This window comes from Bactrocera tryoni, unplaced genomic scaffold (assembly GCF_016617805.1).
Source record: "Bactrocera tryoni isolate S06 unplaced genomic scaffold, CSIRO_BtryS06_freeze2 scaffold_25, whole genome shotgun sequence".
NCBI classification, from domain to species: domain Eukaryota; kingdom Metazoa; phylum Arthropoda; class Insecta; order Diptera; family Tephritidae; genus Bactrocera; species Bactrocera tryoni.
The window spans coordinates 18,583,796-18,599,363 of record NW_024395977.1 but is presented as its reverse complement, the minus strand read 5'-3'; positions in this window follow the sequence as shown (position 1 = coordinate 18,599,363).

The window sequence follows — 15,568 nt, the reverse complement described above, 5'->3', positions numbered from 1 at the left end:
ATTATCATTAGCTCCGCTGTGCTACAGCTCCCAATTTTTTGCTACCGCTACGCCAGAGCATAGCGCAGAATTTAATTTTTTGCTCCCACTCCAGCTATAGTTTTTTACCTAACAAAACTCGGAGCAGAGTAGAGCACATACTTTACATTGTTATGCTAAGGCTATGCTATGGCTCCCAACAAAGTGAGAGCGGTAGCAAGAGTAAAATGAAATGCTACGAGAGTAGCGTAGTTTTTCAAACGCTGGGTAGAGGATTTAAAACACATCTCCCAAAGAAACAGCTTCAAGTGAAAGTGAAGATGAGTGCACTGAAAACTATAATCCTCCCACTGCAAAATAAGCTTTATCAAACATGAACGAAGTCATTCTTTATGTATCAGCACGAAACGAAATTGGAACAAAATATAAGCTTATCAAAATTGAAACAAACTGAAATAGACACATATTTTTCTAAAACATAAGTTGTATATATCCGTATTTTATAATGAGTTAATTTTTGTTTTTCTATTACACACTTATATATTGAATTCAAAGTACGTTTTTTTAACTAGTTTTGAAAATAAAGTCAATAAAATAAGAAAAGGATAATTTCTTTATAACATGGACACTCGCGTGAGTTGGGCAAGAAGTGATGAAACGCAGGCGTCCAACTTAATCAGGCTTTACTGGTTCCTTTACTCGTTGCAAGTAGCATCAGCAGCGTCACAAAGGGATGACAGCCAAATAGTCGATGCCCAAATTTGTAGAAAAATACACAACAACAACTTTTTCATTCATGAACGCAAGCGCACTTTCAACAGGCAAACTCGCTTCATTCATAAAAGCAAACACCATGACATCTCCCCGAGCATGCCTTTGCCTACAAGCGTCTTTTCGCGACGAAGGCCAACGCTAAAAATCATAAACTGAACAACTTTCTGATGTTTCTTCACAGAAAGAAGTGAGAAAAGTAGCAACATAGCTGTTGTCGATTTATAATATTTTTCAATTCTAAAATATTTTCGGTGCTCGCAAAAATCTGCGTCGATATGTGTACACGCTCATACATCTTCATACATATTTATGCAAGTTCTGTTCAAGCAGCTCTGTTCAAGCGAAAATGTTAAGATTTCTCCAGTGGTGAAACTCCTCCATCTCGACCGAGTTAGCCAAAAATATTTTTACGTTCTTCGCGCAGTGAACCTTCTCTATTATAAACGTTCTCTGACATAGAGAAGGTTCACCGCTTTGCCAATTTTACGATATTTCATTTTTTGGAGGGGTACTCTTTTCTATTAGTAGATTTCACCACAAAAAGAGGGGTACTCTTTTATATTAGCGGATTTCACCAATATTTAACTGAAGAGGGCGAAAATAGCAGAACTGAGCATTTTCAGTGTTAAATGAGAAACATGATGCTAATTTCAATGCACAAATCACAGAGACAAAGATTGCGCAATGACGAGTTCAAATTTTGTTCGTTCTGCGCATCTACGTCACGGTTGACCAACTTACAATAAGCTGATTTTCAGTTGGTTGTTTTTCTTTGCAATAAGAAGCAATTTTGTATTGCAGGCATACAAAATCATGAATATCATCAAATTTAACATCAATATAAGTGAATATTAATAAAAGATATCAATATAAGTGAATATTTTATAGTGAACATTTACCTACATATTCATTTAATTGAATTTTCATTGTATTATTTAAAAAGAGACAATCTTTGCTGTGTTTGTTTCAACCATAAACATTTATGTAAATAAAAATATTGAATATTTTGTAACCAAGTATCAATTTATTGTTTTATTTAATTTTCTTTTTTTTACTAAACATATTTTCAATTATATTTTTGTTTAAGGAACGAATTCTGAAATGCATTCTAGCTCTAAAAAACAGTTCTTTTACCATAGTGCTACAATTTACAGAATTACTTAAATCTAAGTGGTTCTTAATATAATTTGTACAAATATACAATTCGCTGCTATTAACTTCGTCAAATATTGCTTGTAAGGCTCTCATGTGCTCCATCAACATATCTGTTGGCCTTGAGAGCCCTCCTTCAGAAAGGTGATCCACCCAAGTGAACGACGAACTATTCTCGGAGTTGGCACAAATTTCGGGGATATCTTTCCCAAGTTTGTAGCAGATATACCCTGCCAAATTTTCAAGAGCATCGTTGTTCAGAGTCTCCAAGTCCTCATTTTTTTCAGTTGGGTCAGTGGTATTTAGATCAACTGACACACGCTGAAAAATATTACCTGCAAAAATATAATAAACATACATATGTATATGCGTATAAATAAATGGAATACATGTTTAGTTTATTTTATACATTACAATTTTATACTAAAATTTTGTCTTTAATTTAAGATTATAATACTACTATTTTAAATATTTTGATAATTACCGGTAAGAGATAGATAATTCCCCTCTAAATCCGGGGTATTATCGATTTCTACGTTTCCTGCTTCTGTTATTGCTCCTTCGTTGCGACCAAGTATATACGAACGCAGTCTATACTTAAACTCCTGTCTGTCAGGGTGATCGTGAAGGCCGCCTTTTGACCTTATTATTCCGAAGAAATTCTCCAAAACGTCCTGGTTTAGGCGGTAGGTTAAAACGTAGTCGATTTTGTACTGCTGGCGTAAATCATCCAGCAGCAATTTCAAAGCATTATTGCTTTGGAGTATACCTGCAAATCAAAAGTAAAATCAAACGTTAAAGAAAAGAACTTATTAAATATACAGCTAAAGTTATACTACAAGACCTTTTTGGAATGGAAGCAATCCAGTTTTGCCAATTACCCTCATTGATGACATCAACTCCGTCATCTGATCCAAAATATTATTTTGGGTTTTCAAAGCTAAACCATAGGCGTGCAAGCGTTCCCTCACTCCATCTTTGGGCACCCTGACATTCATTATGTCGAACCAGTCATTTGTCTACAAAATAAATATTTATTAAATATGAACATTTAATATTTTACATTCTACTTACAATTTTAAAAAGCCGATAACATTCTTCCCAATTCTCGTCGCTTAGTAAGCCTAAACTAGCCGCTCGAGTTATAGCTTGAGCAATTGTGTGGGAAAACAATTTTGTGGCTAATTTAACCTTCTGTCTCTCCGCTCCTGTTACACTCAAATGTTTTTGCGAAATTTTATGGGCGATGGAAAGCTCGTTGGATGTAAGTGAAAGTAGCTTCAGAATTATATCCTTTCTGTCAACTGTTCCATTAATAGTGAAGCCATTATCAATAAAATGATTTCTTTGAAGTTTTATTAGGTGGGGGACATCAGCAAAAACCACAATCCTGTCTCCGTTGTGTGAGACCCTAAAAAAAAAAATAATAACATACTTAAAATTATTTTATCGTAATTTTTTAATTGTTTAATGAATGTACCAAGGTTTTTCCACATTTATCTCTAGATCACTATATAACGCTCTATTTGCTCCACCCAAATCGCTTACAATAGCAACAACACTGTATCCGCCTTTCTTCACGTTTGACAAAATTTCGAACAATATCTCTTTTGTCATTTTGCAGTCGTATTCGTAGAATACAGGCTGTTTCCATTTACTTATCAAACCTAAAAAAAAACACAAAATATTGTAGAAATAAATTTATTTCATGTAAATTAACGAGTGGAGTTACCTCTTATCATTGCCACCTGAACGTAGTTAACAGGAGGCAATGTGGAGTCTGTTGATCTGTCGTAGCAATAAGTCCTTCGTATTTTCATCTCATCAAAACTGAGTACACAAACTTTTTGCGCCTGTGTTAGCTCAGTTGCTGTCGTCAACAACTTCATTACTGGCTCTATCACACCTGGAGCAACATCAATTTTTTTGGACCACTATTGGAGAGTGCGCACACCTGGTAGAGGAAAGTTGTTTCTTCTTAAGAGTGTATACGCTTTCGGACTCGTTGAGAACAGTGTGATCGACTTAGCAATGCCTTCTTCTTTCCAGTTTCGCCTTTTATTTTCATCTCTTAATTTTTCAATCTACATGTAAGGATCTTTAGTATAACTTGTAACATACATCTTAGAATGGAGGCACTTACCTGGCCGATGGTGAAAATGCAACTAAGGTTTTGCTCCAAATCACTCCGGTGAAATTCCGCAGTCTTAATTGAAATCTTAAGGCGTTTAATTTCTGCCAACTGCTCGTTGTTGCACTTATTCAAAGTGCTAGCAACATTATTCAGTCTTTGTCTAAAAAGAATAAGAAATACACATACTTATGTAAGTAAATTATACCTCATCGATATCAATTAGGACTTACATTTCTGCTTCCAAATGCAGTATTTTTTCGTCTTTCTCATCGATGACGACCTCTGCGTTTTGAGGTGCCTCTCCAACCTCGTCGGCTTGAACTATGTCAGCAGCGGCAGCATCTTTTAAAAGTGTATTCAACAACTCTTTTCTGGAACGAGACTCCATCCTTTTCTGCTGTTCATTAGACTCTGCAGGAACTGTGGTTAATGTGGGAAAAGCGCTAGGTAGCAACTTGGTTGGATTCCGCGAACATACACCTACAAGTTTTTGGTTTATAAATGTAAAAAAATTTTAATCAAAATGCTATTATTACCCATTTCAAACTGCAAATTCCTTTCGAAGTCTTCTGGCGAGAAGTGCACTTCACATATGCACGCATTTTTAATGTTGATTTCGTCCGTTCGACGACAAAAATGAAGCCATTTTTTTAATAAAGTTTTATCCCTAGGGAAATGGAAAAATCTCCACTATTTTTACTATTGTTATTGGCACAACCGAACACAGCGCAAAGCATTTTAAAAAATTTACAACGTCACAATCAAATTCAAAACCAGAATTGAAAACACAATTTAAAAGCGTGGGCGAAAAACGACAAGTCAATCGTGACGTCAGCAAAAACAGCTGACAGAAAGCAAACATGCGCATTGCGTAATCTCTTTCTCTATCATTCTTGATTTCAATGTTTAGAAATGTACGCTTACAGATTCGCATATTTACAATGCGCAAGCGACTATGGATATTATTTATGGATATTCTCCATATATTTGATAACAAAGCTCTTATGTATAAATGTATATATGTATCTGCAATTTGACCTATTTAATAATAAATTCCACTAAATCTGTAGGAATTTATAATAAAGTCATATTTCCATTATTACCTAAATAAATATATACATATGTTTAGTATACTGGGCATTAGAGGTTTTGATAACATTTTGAAGACCAAGCCGACGCACATATTCGCATATGGATGTAATTATGTGTACATGTAAACAGATTTTAAGGAACCGTACGCATAAAGTTCACATATTCACATATGTATGTAATTTTGTGTTCGTGTAAACAAATTTGGGATAATCATTAGCATAATGTTTGTAAATTTGTCCACACACAACTTCGTTTGTAAATATGTATATACAACCATTGTTTCGTTTTAATTGCCTGTCAATCGTCGGTTTTCGGTCTTCGCAAAGTGAAGTGGAAAAACCAAATAAAAAAACATAAACCTTAAACAAAAACAAAGAAATATAAATTGGAAGTGACCAAGTTGTGCAGTGCAGTGATAGTGCTACCTAAATACAGAAAAAATTAATGCTTACATATACGTGAATACCTTGAAAAATAAAGTGGCTAAATAAAAAGCAAATATATATGTGAAACAGAAAAATGTAAACATAATATAAAAACCAAATATAAATATATGTACATACTAGGGCGTGTCAATTTAAAAATCGCCCATTGCTCTATGAAAATCATATTCTAGGGATCAAAATAAGATACTTTACCGAAGGAACCATACCTCTAAAACGAATTTTGATGTCCCCCAATTTGGGTCGAACTTTTGGGTAGGGGCAAATTTTGAAAAATCCCACTTTGACCCATTTAGAGTGCTCCAATCGAGTCCAAATGTATGACCGACCCCCACTAACTTTGGACGGCCGATCCACCCATGGCAGTGGCACACCCCCTGGAACTCCCCTGGGGGGTTCCCCATACAATCATTTCAAAAAATCACCATTTTTGGTGATTTACATGAAAAAATCAGCTAAATTGCTATGTTTTTTCTTTGTTTTTAATTGTTTATTTATAATAATATCTATTTTTTTCTTTTAAGAAATTTATTTAGTCAGAACATATGTAATTGAAAAAAATTAATTTAAGTGAGTTATAGAAAATAAATTAAAAAAAAAAATATTGTTTGAAGTCTTTTTTACTTTCAAGCCTGGGCAATTTCGCACGGCTCTCTAATGTCGTCGCCATAACAGCCTCTACATTTCCCGGTATAACCCGTTTGGAAACGCTAGCTAGTAATTGAACATGTCGTTCCGTTCCTTGTATGTCTGATGGAATTTTTCGATAATTAAACGGTGGATCATCTTGATTTAAATATTCTTTCAATGTATCGTACGGAATGCTTCGCGTGAATGGTGGTTCAAATACGATATTTATATCATTCAAATTGATCATTTCCGTATAACTTGTGCAATTAAAGTTTATATCTGGTTTTTTATAAACTCTAAGTTCCATTGGCTCGTCAACATCGGTTCGATAGCGTAGAATTTTCTTGATGGCACAGTCGCGCTTTTCTTTCCTGTCATCAAACAACATTGATAACAAGATATTTTCCGAATGCGTATAATATGAATTATCATTAATTACTTGATTGACAATTTTGCGTAAGCGAGGTTCTAGAAATCGTGACCAACCAATGAACTTGAAAAATAATGCACTGCCGTACACGACCGGGTTGTAATACTTGATATTGAAGTACATTGGCACATAACATTTAATTATAAATTCAACCAGAATTCTTAAATTTGCATCTGGATTTTCCGTTGTCACATATAATCGCAATAATCAAGGCCTTGGTGAGCCACCGATAATGTACAATTTTCCCTGGTTTTATGTTAGCCAGATCCACCGGAACCACGCCGCTAGAAATTGCATGGGCCATGTCGTATAAGTACTTCGAATCGGTGGAAAATTCTTTTTTTTTCTGGAGCAGGGGGCATATTTTGCAACTCAATTTTCTGGAAGCCGTCCACCACCTAAAAATATATAATAATAAAATAATTAAAAATTGTTGACAATTACAATAAATGGGTGATAGCAATAACTTACCCGAATAGTTTCACAAGTTTCGATTTGACGGCTCAGTTTTCCGGTTGCCGATCTTGGTCCAGTGCTGGTTGATTTATCCAAAGCTTCCAACAAATGCCGAAACGGAAGTTCGTTGAAGTGTAGAAGCAAACAAACCAATGCAATGGTCTTTTTAACAGCAATTCGAATCGTCGTATAATTCCACCGTGTGGGCCAGTGTTTGTTGGCTCACCGTCAGTGCATATTCCAATTAATGTATCCAGTGATATATTTTTATCGTTGGAAAAGCATTTAATTTGGTTTTTTTTTTGTATTCATTAACCATCCTAGTATGATACTTGTTATCAATTTTATCTATCGTTAAAGTATCATCTTTTCTGCCATCGAATGAAAACGCTAACAAATTGGTATCATCTAACCGTTTGCGAAGCACTTCTTGTCTGCATTTCTCTTTTTCTCTGCGAACTTTCGATTTATCCATGATCAGAGGTTTCCCATGCTTATCTTTAATTTTAAAATCTTGCAAAAGAGCGGTTCCCAATGCTGATGCTACTCTGTCAGGCACACCAAATCTGTCACATACCAAGGCAAAGTTAAAACAATCGTATCTCTCTGTGTATTGTGAACTTGTGCTCTTCTATCCATATCTTCTTGAACCGGTGGCGGTGCGTATGTTGAATCATCGGGATCTTGGTATGTTGGAATTGATGACATAGACCGTTGCTCCTTGCTCTTTAGTTTCCATCATAAATGCATTCATTGTTAGTCTTCTCTGATTATGTTGATCGTGCATGAACTCTTTGAGGCGTTCGGGAACCCAGCTGCATGCACATGGAGCTGCCTTCAAATCGCATTTACATGTTCCAATGTAAAAAATTGTTTCCAGAGATTTTACATATTCTGTAAATTGTTGGGTGTTGTTGCTTCTCTTGATTTGCTCTTGATACTTGTCAAGCAATTTATTCAATTTATTACATACACTTTTTTTCAGCATTATTTCCATACCAAGTTTTTCCCAAATTCCAATCAACTTATCTTGTACTTGAATAGTGGATGATTTATGGGAAAACTTTTTTTGTTCTGTTTTAGCACGTTCGCTTAAGTAAAAATAATATCTCAAGATATCCAGATGGGTTGGTCATCATATTAAGATCAGTCAAATCAGTAGACACACCAAAAACAGTAACATCATGCTTGGGTATATGACTCATTGGGTTTTCGATAGTTGTTGATGTAGTTGCTTCATCTTGCGGTGTAGAGGATGGTGGATTCATTGTAAACTTTTTGAGGTAATAAGAATGAAGTGGTAAATGTAAAGTAAGACGCGTAGGGTTTCGGTTGTTAAATATAACTCAGCTCTGGTTGCCCAGTCAACCTGGTTATGTGTCACATTCAAAGATACAGATATTTGTAGTTAGTTAAAAATAAAAATATAATATGATACATAAGTGAGTGCGGATACTTAAGCGAGTGGTACTTCAAACAATAACTTCTATGTATTTCAAAAAAAAAACCGTGAGATGCAGCAAGATATAATATAGGCTGTTAAGAGTGCCGAAGGAGGGATTTGATTTTAATTTAACCGGAGTATTACTTAACCGGGATTGACCGCACACATAAATCAGAGGAATATTGAATATTTTCTTTGAAATATTTCTTGGCTTGAAAATTGACAAATCAACTTGTTGCCAATTTTATTCTATATACATATTTGCGGGGTTGTCACTTTTTCCTTTCATAAAATTTCAGAAATATGTCCACATATTCAATTTATGAATTTTAGCTTTTGAAATCGTCGCGAAAAGACGCTTGTAGGCAAGGCAAGCTCGTGGATATGTAATGGCGTCTGCTTTAATGAATGAATCGAACATGCTTTTTGAAAGTACGTTTGGGTTCATGAATGAAAATTTTGTTGTTGTGTAATTTAATATAAATTTTGACGTCGGCAATTTGGCTGCCCTAAAGTGCCCATACACGAGCACACAAGTGCATTCGATCGGTATGAATTCGTTTGCCCATACACGACACACAAATCCATTTTGCGCTCGTTCTTCACAGAGTTAACATGTGCAACAGGCAAGCGGAACATTTCTTGGAATTTATTTCTAATGTAACATTTTTATACTCTCGCAACAAAGTTGCTAAGGAGAGTATTATAGTTTTGTTCACATAACGGTTGTTTGTAAGTCCTAAAACTAAAAGAGTCCGATATAGGGTTATATATACCAAAGTGATCAGGGTGACAAGTAGAGTTGAAATCCGGATGTCTGTCTGTCCGTCCGTCTGTCCGTCCGTCCGTGCAAGCTGTAACTTGAGTAAAAATTGAGATATCTTGATGAAACTTGGTCCACGTATTTCTTGGCTCCATAAGAAGGTTAAGTTTGAAGATGGGCAAAATCGGCCTACTGCCACGCCCACAAAATGGCGGAAACCGAAAACCTATAAAGTGTCATAACTAAGCCATAAATAAAGATATTAAAGTAAAATTTAGCACAAAGGATCGCATTAGGGAGGGGCATATTTGGACGCAATTTTTTTGGAAAAGTGGGCGTGGCCCCGCCCCCTACTATGTTTTTTGTACATATCTCGGAAACTACTATAGCTATGTCAACCAAATCTACAGAGTCCTTTTCTTCAGGCATTTCCATATACAATTCAAAAATGAAAGAAATCGGATAATAACCACGCCCACCTCCCATACAAAGGTTATGTTGAAAATCACTAAAAGTGCGTTAACCGACTAACAAAAAACGTCAGAAACACTATATTTTACGGAAGAAAGGGCAGAATGAAGCTGCACCCAGGCTTTTTTAAAAATTGAAAATGGGCGTGGCCTCGCCCACTTATGGACCAAAAACCATATCTCAGGAACTACTCTACCGATTTCAATGAAATTCGGTACATAATATTTTCTTAACACCCTGATGACATGTACAAAATATAGGTGAAATCGGTTCACAACCACGCCTTCTTCCAATATAACAATATTTTGAATTCCATCTGATGCCTTTTCTGTATAATACGAGTACATACATTAGGAACCAATGATGATAGCGGAATAAAACTTTACAAAAATACGGTATTTGAAAAATACGTAAATGACGTATAATGAAATCTCGATTATCACTTTATCATGCGAGAGTATAAAATGTTCGGTGACACCCGAACTTAGCCCTTCCTTACTTGTTATCTCTTTCTTTGTATTTCGTTAATAAGTTATTCCAACTTTTATTTTTCTCAATTTTATTTTTATATTTATCACTTTTCGTTTGCCAAATTTCCAATTCATTTTTTATAAGATCAATAAATTGTGATACGAAATCTTTATTAAGGGGTAGCCTGCTTTAGAAGCGTCAAACAATCGAGTTTATTTTTGTTTTTGCTTAAATCTCTTTAAAAATTATCTAAGTATATGTCCCAAAGTTATAGGTGGGAATTCGAAATATTGTCGAAGCTAGGAAAATAGTGGCCGAGCGTCTAGCAGATATATGTATTAGCGCTTGGGCAGAAAGCGAAAACTTTGCCGCGCGATTTCTCGGTTTTTCATTTTTACGATTTTCCTTAATTGGCGAGAAGGATAGAAAAGAACCTAAACGTCGTATGGAATGATACAATAGCATAAAGTAAATTTTTTTTATTAAAAAACCCCTTTTTAACATAAAAAAAAAATTGTAAAATTTTACACTTTTTTTAAATTTTCTTAGTTTAACTGAATTATTAAAAAATATGACTCTTTGAATTTTTTGTTGCCCGCCGTCCGAAAAATGCACATGCGAGATGCATCGGGCTATTGCTTCCCAAGGGCAGAATATCAAAGATTTCGTATCCAAAAAATTTGTGAAAGATGCTCAAATATATAACTATAAAGCCTAGAAATTTCGCTTAAATCAATTATTTCTTTCCCTCCCAAAAAAATCCTCAAAAAATTCGACTTTTCAAGCCTCTAAAGCAGGCTCCCCCCTTAACACTTGCCATTGTTCGTCCACGATCTGCACTGTTCGGCGACACGAGAGAAATGAGATTTTGTGCGCACACAACGCCATACACGACACACATGTAGGCGCACCGATCGTAAAAAATCAAACATTTTCGCGAACATGGATCGGTGCGCGCACAAGCCCATACACGAGTAAACCGCATGCGAACACATACCGATCGAGCGCACTTGTGTGTCGTGTATGGGCATTTATATTGGTTTCTGATGCTATTTCAAACGATTGTTGTTTTTGTAGAACAATATTTGTAATTTTGGCGGTTGACATATGAATCAACATGTGAACGCATACACAACGCATGTGTGGGAATGCCATATGCACATATTTACATGTGTACGCATATACATAAGTATGTATGATGAAGTTTGAGACGATTGTAGAACAATATTTGTAATTTTTACATGCGACGTATTTACATGTGTATGCAGATATGTTTGCATTATTTGTGTGAAGATTTCATACGCACATATGCATGTATGTACATATAGAGCATACATTAGAACTGAAAAATGGAGCAGACACGAAAGCCGAATCTTTCCAAAACGTCTTTGAAGGAGTGGTTGGAGAAATGGCTATGATACAGCCTAAGACCCACAACGTTACCATTGTATGCAAAGACCTGAACGAAATAGCAACTCCAGAAGAAATTTGCTCAGCACTGAAAAGGGAGTGTGGAATCCAAAGTCTGGAGACAACGAATGTCAAAAGTCTGCGAAAAACGCGTAGTGGCACACAAATAGCTCTTATGTATATGCATGCGCGCTAGTTTAGGAATGTATTCCTTATAATAGTAACAAACATCAAAACAACCTTTTGTTTCAGTAAACAGAATGCAGAAACAACCTTGAGTTGGAACAATTGAAATGCACCATCACTACAACAAACAATCCTAAACAAACAAGTATCAAAACAACATTGAGTTTGAAGACCACAACAACCTTATCTTAAAACAAAGCAATTGTGTCTAAGCAAGCAATATATATGTAAACAAACGTAAACAAATAATATAATCTGTATCTTAACAAACTTTCAACTAGAAATAAGTAAACATACTAGTTAGTATAAATAGAAGTAAGAACCATGTAATAAGTTAGTTTTAAGAGTATAAATAAAGAGTACACATTTCGGTGCAGCTCAAAATATATTCTTTTGACTCATTTTTACTTATGGTAAAAATTAACTGGGGGCTCAACCAGGATAGCAAATTTATTTGCTATCCAAAAAGCCAGATTTTATTCCGAAAGGAATAAATCAAAAAATTCCACAGGAAGTGGGACTTCCAGCACTAAATGACTGAAAAAAGTGCAGAAGCAAATGGCAATGGATATAAGTATAAGTCCTGTAACAGCGGACAATACTTCCAGAACGAATCAAAAGCAGATCCCGAAAAAACGGACAGCGGCGAATTCAGCAAGATTCACAACAGACCCTGGAAGAGCGGACAGCGACAATTCCTGAAAAAGTGGAACAAGGTAAAAAAGTATAGGTCCTGAAATAATGGATAATACTTTCACCAAGATTCGCAATAGACTCTGAAAAAGCGGACAACGTTGAATCCTGAAAAATCCTGAAACATTGGACAGTTAATTATCAGTTAGGAACAACACAAGTAACTGCAGTTATGGTAATTATAAACAAGCAACAAGAGGAATTTATACAAATTTATCCTCAATCAAAAAGTAAAAATTTCCACAAGCAACACCAATTACCCAAAAAAAGGCACCGAAAACAAGGAAAGCCAAAAAGGCAAATGGTTGTTGAATTCTAGAAAATTGACGCTAATTCAAAACGAACTAAAAGAAGAGATCATTTGAAACACGAAAAAATAATTAAGTATATAATATAGAAAGGTATTAATCGTAAACAGAAAAAATTAGTCAAACACATACGAACTGAAAATTTCCACAAACACAGCCAATAATTCCAAAAAAAAAAAGGCACCGAAAACAAGGCAAGCCAAAAAAGGAAAATTACTGTTGAATTCTAGAAAATTAACGCTAATTGAAAACTTACTTATAAGAGAAAACAAAGCATCATAAGAAACATGCACAAATAATTATTTACTATATAACATAATATTAAAAAGGTAAACACATAAAATATTTAATTATAATAAGCTGACTTCAAGCCTAGATGTTTTGAAATGAGGACATTTCATTTTACCAGAGGGGAAAGTTAAGGAATGTATTCCTTATAGTAAGAAACATCAAAACAACCTTTTCTTTCAGTAGACAGAATGCAGAAACAACCTTGAGTTGAAACAATTGAAATGCACTATCACTATAACAAACAATCCTAAACAAAAAAGTATCAAAACAACATTGAGTTTGAATACCACAAAAACCTTATCTTAACACAAAGCAATTGTATCTAAGCAAGCAATATATATGTATGTAAACAAACCTAAACAAATAATAAAATCTATATCTTAACAAACTATCAACTAGTAATAAGTATACATACTAGTTAGTATAAATAGAAGTAAGAACCATGTAATAAGTGAGTCCTAAGATTATAACTAAAGAGTACACATTTCGGTGCAGCTCAAAATATATTCTTTTGACTCATTTTTACTTAATGTAAAAATTACCTCGCATATTTTATATTTCTGATAAATTTTTAATATCTTGACTTGAAATTGATTTGTACTTGCATTCATATCTGCAGGATAGATGCATATGAAAGTTTTAAATGATAAAGGTGTGATTTGCATATATTATTATAATAAATTATGTTTTTAGGATATTACGATAATATTTCACAAATATAGCATATATATGTACATGCATACGAAATTATACAATATTATCAATGATAAGAAATATTTAAAAAATAGCTTTTATTTGGACATAAACTACAAATATTACCATGAAAATTTAATAATAGTGTTATCAATTTTGCATGAATTCGCAAAAATTCGCAAAATGATATTCATATCAATTGATATGATTGCATGTAAACGTATAAAAATATAAGCAAAAGAGCAGCACACATCTGTAATAGCAATGTACATATACATTATTACTGAGCATAATTTTCATTCAATGCTCCGTGCTGTTTACTCATCTCTGTTAAAATTTCTCATTCCGAGCCAAAAGTGGTGAAATCTACTAATAGGATTTTGTTAACTCTTGACAGTTCCCCGCCTGTCCGCAATTGAACCTTCTCTATTATTATACGATCTCTGTGCAGAGGAAAGATTAAATACTGCTTAATTATCGACTTAACAATACAACATATCATAGCTAATATTTTAATTAATTTGGGGTTGCACACATCAAACTAAAAACTGAAAAATAAATATAGTTTAAAAAACTAAAAAATATTTTTTTAAGCACATCACACTAAAAAGTAACAAATAATTATTAGTAAGAATAAGCTAACAATAATAATGAACCTAAAATTTGTGTATTATTGTCACTAAAGATAAATTGATCGAGAAAAAATCTATGCGAGCGGATGCCAGTAAATATGAAGTGATCCTATCCACTCTAACTCGTTAAGTGAAAAAAAATTCCGACGACTTTATTAATATTTCTATCGTCAGTGATGTTGATTTGTTTGAATTCATCCGCACTCCCAATACACACATTCCATCGAAGATTGTTTGGTTTTTAACACTTTTCAGTCGCATTTTAACATAATTTTTTTATATTTGAGAGTCAGAGTATTATCATGTTTTTCTCATTAAATGCTTTATTCTCTCCCTCGCAAGAAAGAGTCCTCCTTGAGTATATCTTGAGTATTATCATGTCAGGTGCGTAAACTATTATTATGGCCTCAGCTCTTGCGTATATCGAGTGAAAATATTAAATTACCTATGAGGATGATGATAATCAACAAAATCTTAATAAAAGCACGAGAGGAAGGGCTAAGTTCGGGTGCAATCGAACATTTAATAATCCTGCAACTTGGAGGACTCAATGCCAGTGAAATATTATACCTTAAAGTGCAAAATATCAACCACAGGATCGGAATCCAAATAGTTTTATATATAAGTACATATACTATACGTAACTCATAAACTGACAGACACATAAGGTTTGTTAGAAAAACGAAAACGGTTATATGTAGTATATGGAAGTTGGGGTAGTATCGACCATATTTTATCTATTTTTCTTAATACTACTTACTATTAACTTGTCACATACTAAACAAGTAAGGAAGAGCTAAGTTCGGGTGTCACCGAACATTTTATACTCTCGCATGATAAAGTGATAATCGAGATACCGTTATTAGCAACTTTATTGCGAGAATATAAAAATGATGCCCTCTGAATTACATGAAAATATCTGAGAGATTTACCGATATTTTCGGTGAAAAATTAGGTTAGGTTAGGTTAGGCACTGAATTCTTCGTGCTCGATATCAGGGACCGTGAAAAGTTATAGTCCGATCACGACAGTTTTTCCACAAGGGATACCTCAGCTCAAATACCGTATTTGTGTAAAGTTTTATTAAGCTATCATCATTGGTTCCTAATGTACTAT